Here is a 5,684-nt window from a genome sequence, read left to right as displayed (position 1 = left end):
CCAGCAGTTTAAGTTTTCACTTACATTCCATGAAATATCTCAACATTTACACACTGGATTTGCACAAAGGTCGGTACAGTCGGTTATGCTTCTCAAACAATGAATTTTAATGACTTTGGTGATCCCCTGACTTTTCCTCAGGTGCCACCAACAGGTTGATATTTGTGTTTGTTGATATTGTGTCTCAACAATTATTGGATGGATTTTTCCATGAATAGCAATAACTAGTCTTGAATATGATGTTACATACTGTATGTATATTCATTTAACTCTTAACAGCTACACTTATTCATTTTGCAGATACCTTTGTTCAAATCAGTGTACGAGGTACAATGAAACCACAGAAGAACAAGGAGAAGCCTCAGAAATAAATTTGATTAATGTGTTTATCTGTTTCTGTGCAACTGTTAGAATGATGGCTTTGTAATATTTTCAGCTTGGTGTAAGTGTAACTCAAAACCTTTTTTAAAGTGACATTTAAATCCGTTTAGAATGATAGCACCATTAATACAAAACAGCAGGTTTAAAGTGTGATACATCTGTCCAACATGTGTTTCCGTCACTGTACACTCTCTGTTTCAGCTCGTACGTCTCCTGCTGTAAATCTACATATGAATCTGCTCCTTTATACTCTTTGAGCTCTGCATGTCTCATAGTCACTTATGAAAAGCTGGTGGAATTCAAACCAGAAGAAGTTCTGGGGGAGAAAGGACAGACCATCCATGTAAACCAATGAATACAAATGAGAAACAAGTCTCTTACTCCACTCCTGCTTTTCATTCTCTGTCTCATTAGATTTCCAGACAGTTGTTCTGTCTGTCACATTGTTCTCATCTTCACTCCTGTCAGGCTGGTCAGACACTGCTGACTAATCACTGACATTTTCATAATCAACTACTAAGGAAATGCTGATTTACAGTTTATACATGTACTGTATATCAAGCCTGTTGTCAAAATGTTCTGCCTTTTGTTTGGGAGTAATTTGAGTCTGGAGCATCATACCTAAAGGCTTGTCTAGTCGTGTTTTTACAGCCTCAAAAGTATATTTTACCTTTATTGTCCCTGTTGCCTTATTACAGCTCTTCACTTGTGTTAAACAAAAAAAACAAAAAAAACAAAAAACTAATGACAGGCTAGAAACTGTACAGACCTCAGTGACCAAGATTTTCACCAGAACTTCACACCTGTTAAAGCCTCCTTACACTGGCTCCCATACAGGTCAAGGACTGATATTTATCACATTCAAAAGCACACCCCACTGATTTTACGTGTCAAAGTCAGTTTGCTGGTCTTGTTTAGTTCTACCCAGTGTCTGAAAACAGTTTTTAAAATGTCGTCTGTGGCTCTGGAGGAGCTTTGTCATGTCTGAAACCCTGCATTACGAACAGACCAGTCAGGGAGGCTCTATTAAAAACACTATTCAATTTCGTTATGGGACTTTTTGATTGCAATACTTTTGGCCTTTTCCTCATGGCCTTATTAAAATTTAGTGGTCATGTGAGGAAGCATCTGTCTTTACAGCAAAACGAAATGTTTATGTTTAAGTGACAAAACCTGGCTGTAGTGATTCTGACGGGAGCAAAGGAACAAGTGAGGTGACATTGTTATAGAGTGACAAAGTCTGTGTAGAGATGGGTTGGGTGGGTGGATGAGGTTGACAACCATGACCATGATTGTTCTATAACCTTAACCATGTGCTTATTATTGTAACCATGATGACGATGGTCCTCTAACCTTGGCAAAGTACTTATTTTAACCCATGACCCCCCCCCCCAATCTAACCAAAACTTTACTATGGGATCATCACATTATAAAAGGGTTAGTTATTTCTGAGTAGTGATTTTTAACAGTTGCACTAATTCAGGAAAAGTTCCTATGGGTCATATCAGGTGGTCAGGACAAATGAACTACAGTATGTGGTCATTTAGGTTGGAGGACTTGTTGATATGAAGTCTGTGTGTAGCTTGTTCCAGGGTCAGAGAGGGAACAGACAAAGTTTTGGAGGCTGTCTGAAGTCTGGCTGAGTCAGTGTCATCTTTTAAATCTCAACCAGCTCACAACATTAGTAGGCTACCGTCATTAGCATTCGGACCGTCAGAACATGACACAGACTTTAAATAAATATTTTTGAATATATTTTGTCAGTTTGTCAGTTTGTCAGTTTAAACTGCTGATTGCACACTGACTATGGAGATGTGTGCATGTGTGCATGTGTGCGTGCATGCATGCAAATGTGCATGTCTGTTAGCACACTGTGTGTACAGCCATTGTTTTTTGCTGTAGTATTGTATTTGGTATTGAGAATCGTGGAATTTAATTGATATTGGTGCCGACTACCAGATTTCTGATATCTAGTTTGAATGAGTATTTACAGATTTTTTTCATGTGATCCTAAGCTTACTATTTTTGGATTTTGAACTGTTGCTCAGACAAGACACGTGAACCTGATCATATCACATTGGACTTTAATTGTGACGGACATTTTTCACTATTCTCCGACATTTCATATAGCAAATTAATTGATTTATCAAGAAAATGATCTACATATTAATTCATACAGAAGGAACATTTTTAATACATTACCTTGTTTGAAAAACTTTTTAACTTCATGAAATGAAGATTATTATTATCAATACACTGTAAACCCATAAAATGCAGATACACTTTTACCCTTGACTTGAATAAAACTTTCAGACAGATGTGCTACAATAGCAGGTGTAGGGTTTTACTGACTGTGTGTGAAGGCAGCATCACCCCACACTGCGCCAGATACTAGCTGAACTGGTTTACATGCAAATAAAACAGCAATGCTTGTCACCCAACACAACTTTGGCAAACACTATGTAATGGTAATGCAGTGACCAAAAAATCTGAGCCTGCAGCATGCGGCACTTGTTGTTTAGGCATGTATGCCATAGTGAACAGGAATGATGTGATGTGATCCCCTGATGCACACATTCATAACATCATATTTCCAGTGACGCATCTCTCTGAATTTACCAAGCTTTGTTAACTGAATCACTGTCTGCCCGGCAGGCAGTGTTCCTGACTGTCACACTCTATCAGCTCCATTTCACAGCCGCACCAGCAGCCGTGTTTGTTTGCCTTCAAGAGCTGTGATGTTACAGAGCATCGTCTGTCTGTCGCAATCATCGCATTCAGTCATTCTTGGGCAATCTTCGACTGGAAAACACATAATACACCAGGGAATCTGTGCGTGTAAGAGTGTGTGAGAGTGCCATTATGGGAGACTTCACAATAGTTTGGAGTTTGGTCCTTTATAAAGTTTTGATGAGCAATTTGAACCGTGTGAAACTTTCCCCTGCCTCTTATGAAAGATTGCCTCTTGCACCAATTGGACAACATTTGATAGAGGGTGATAGGGCTGCAGCTACCACTGAGAGCACATCTCTGTTTTAGTATGGGAATTCAGAAGTATAATGTTCATTTTATAATTTGATGTTTCACACAGTGGGGTTTTTAAAGGCACACAGTAAATCATTTTAATCTGCAAAACAAGGTGTTTTTACTATTGAACAACACATGGGAAGTTTGCTAACTGATGATGTTTCTTCAGAAATTTGATGAGTTGAGTGAATGAACTGTTGAGAATTCATTCAACTCATTAAATCTATGAATAAACATCAGCTTATTCGCAAATTTCATTGTCTGTAAGTTCTGAAGCGATCTACAAATAAAAACTATACATTTTGAGTTGAATTAAAATGATATGTCAATTATAAATGTAAAAAAATTAATAGAATATTTTACAAATGATTTCCAGGTCTCTTTTAAATCATCTGCTGTGGTGTGAGTTTGTGGAAATATTAACATATGAGCTCAGCATTTCTGACATCCTAGCTCCAGCCCTGCCGTCAACACATACAACACTCAGATATATCCATTATAATTCATTAAAAGTGTTTAGCTTCACTGACAAAACGACTGAAACAGCAGGCAGAGAAATCATAGAAAATTCCAGACAGGAGTTCAGATGTTTGTGAGGAATCACTTTCAGAAGCAATTTCCTTAAAAGCACATACAGCTACAGCAGCTGTCAAACCTTTATTTGAGTGTGTTTAATAACAAAGTGAGGATATTTACAGCCATCCTTTGTTTCCAGGGTCTGCTTTTCAGTTTTCATTGACTGGATGCCAGCTGCAATTCCACACTTCTCAGGATCGCATGTTTGGTGCTTAGTGATATCTCAGGGTTTCAGACTTTCCCTGGAGGATCCAGATACAGGGCATGAAAATGACCATGAGCCAAAACTAACCATAGCTGGCACTGTAGGGCTAACTTCAGCAGCAGCAGCAGCAGGAGCAGGAGGACACTAATCCACCTAGTTTTTTTTGTCCATAAATACACAAGGCTCAATATGCTGGGAAGAATTAGGTTTAGGTTTTCATGTTTTCATCTGGCACGATTTGTGACACACCATGCAAATTTGGATTTGGAGCCTCTCCCCTTGTGTTTTTTTTTATTGATTATAATATATTTTCAGTTTCCATTTGTCATAAAAAAAGAAGTAAAAAAAATGGTAAAACCAAAGCTCATACAATATAGTAACATAACAATGATAATAATGATAACAATAATAGGGCAAGAATACTGAAGAAACAAACTAAATTTTCAATCTTGAAGTTCAAAACATAAATTATACATTTTGTTTTTATGCAATTTTAAATAAAGTCTTGAAGGAAAATAACAAACATTTGTAAATATTTTGAACTCTGTAGAGATAATCTAGTTTGTTTTGCTCAAACAGCTATGTTGAGGATAAAAATTTTTTTTTTATGTAAGACTTAAAATCTTATTTAATTCTATTTTAATTCATCATGCCTGTTTTCATTGTAATGCACTTTGAAGAGGTTACTGAAGTTCACTGAACTCCCTGTCATATTCAAGAAAAACGAGTTCGTGATGACTTTTGCTTTGTGACATGGTGCATTATCATGCTAGAAGATGGTAAATTGTGCAATACTCAGCAGCAATTCTCAGACAGGCTGTGGCATTCAAACAATGATTTATTGGTATTAAGGGACCCAAAGTGTGTCAAGAAAATATTCCCAACACCATTACATTACCACCACCAGCCTGGCTGTTGACACAGGGAAGGTTGGGTCCATGGATTCATGCTATTGATGCCAAATTCTGACCCAACCATCTGTGTGCCTCAGCAGCCTCAGTTGTGGTGAGCCTGTGTCCACTGCAGCCTCAGATTTCTGTTTTTGGCTGACAGGAGTGGAACCCAACCTGGTCCTCCGTTGTTGTGGCCCATCTGCCTCAAGGTTGGATGCGTAGAGCGCTATAAGATGCAACACAGTTGTAAAGAGTAGTTATCTGAGTGTACCTGCATGATTTTGCACAGCTACCACAACTGGCTGATTTACAATTCCAATTCCATCACTAATTAATTGGATGGACAAAGAAAGAGGTAAATTATATTGGAATCAATAAGTGAAGTAATAGTAATAAAACATGGCCATTACCATATTCGTTCTGTATACCCATGAAGGTTAAAAATAGTACATTTAAAATTCTGGGTAACATAAACACAAGAATGTTTTTATTTAATATTTTGTTGATATTGACCATTTACTCATTTAACTTACAGTTGTCGTTTCACTTAAAACTTTGGTCAGACGTTTTATTCTAACGTGATTTTTAGCTTTATTATCTAA

The sequence above is a fragment of the Seriola aureovittata genome, chromosome 3 (assembly GCF_021018895.1).
Source record: "Seriola aureovittata isolate HTS-2021-v1 ecotype China chromosome 3, ASM2101889v1, whole genome shotgun sequence".
NCBI classification, from domain to species: Eukaryota; Metazoa; Chordata; class Actinopteri; order Carangiformes; family Carangidae; genus Seriola; species Seriola aureovittata.
Note: the sequence above shows the minus strand (reverse complement) of the source record.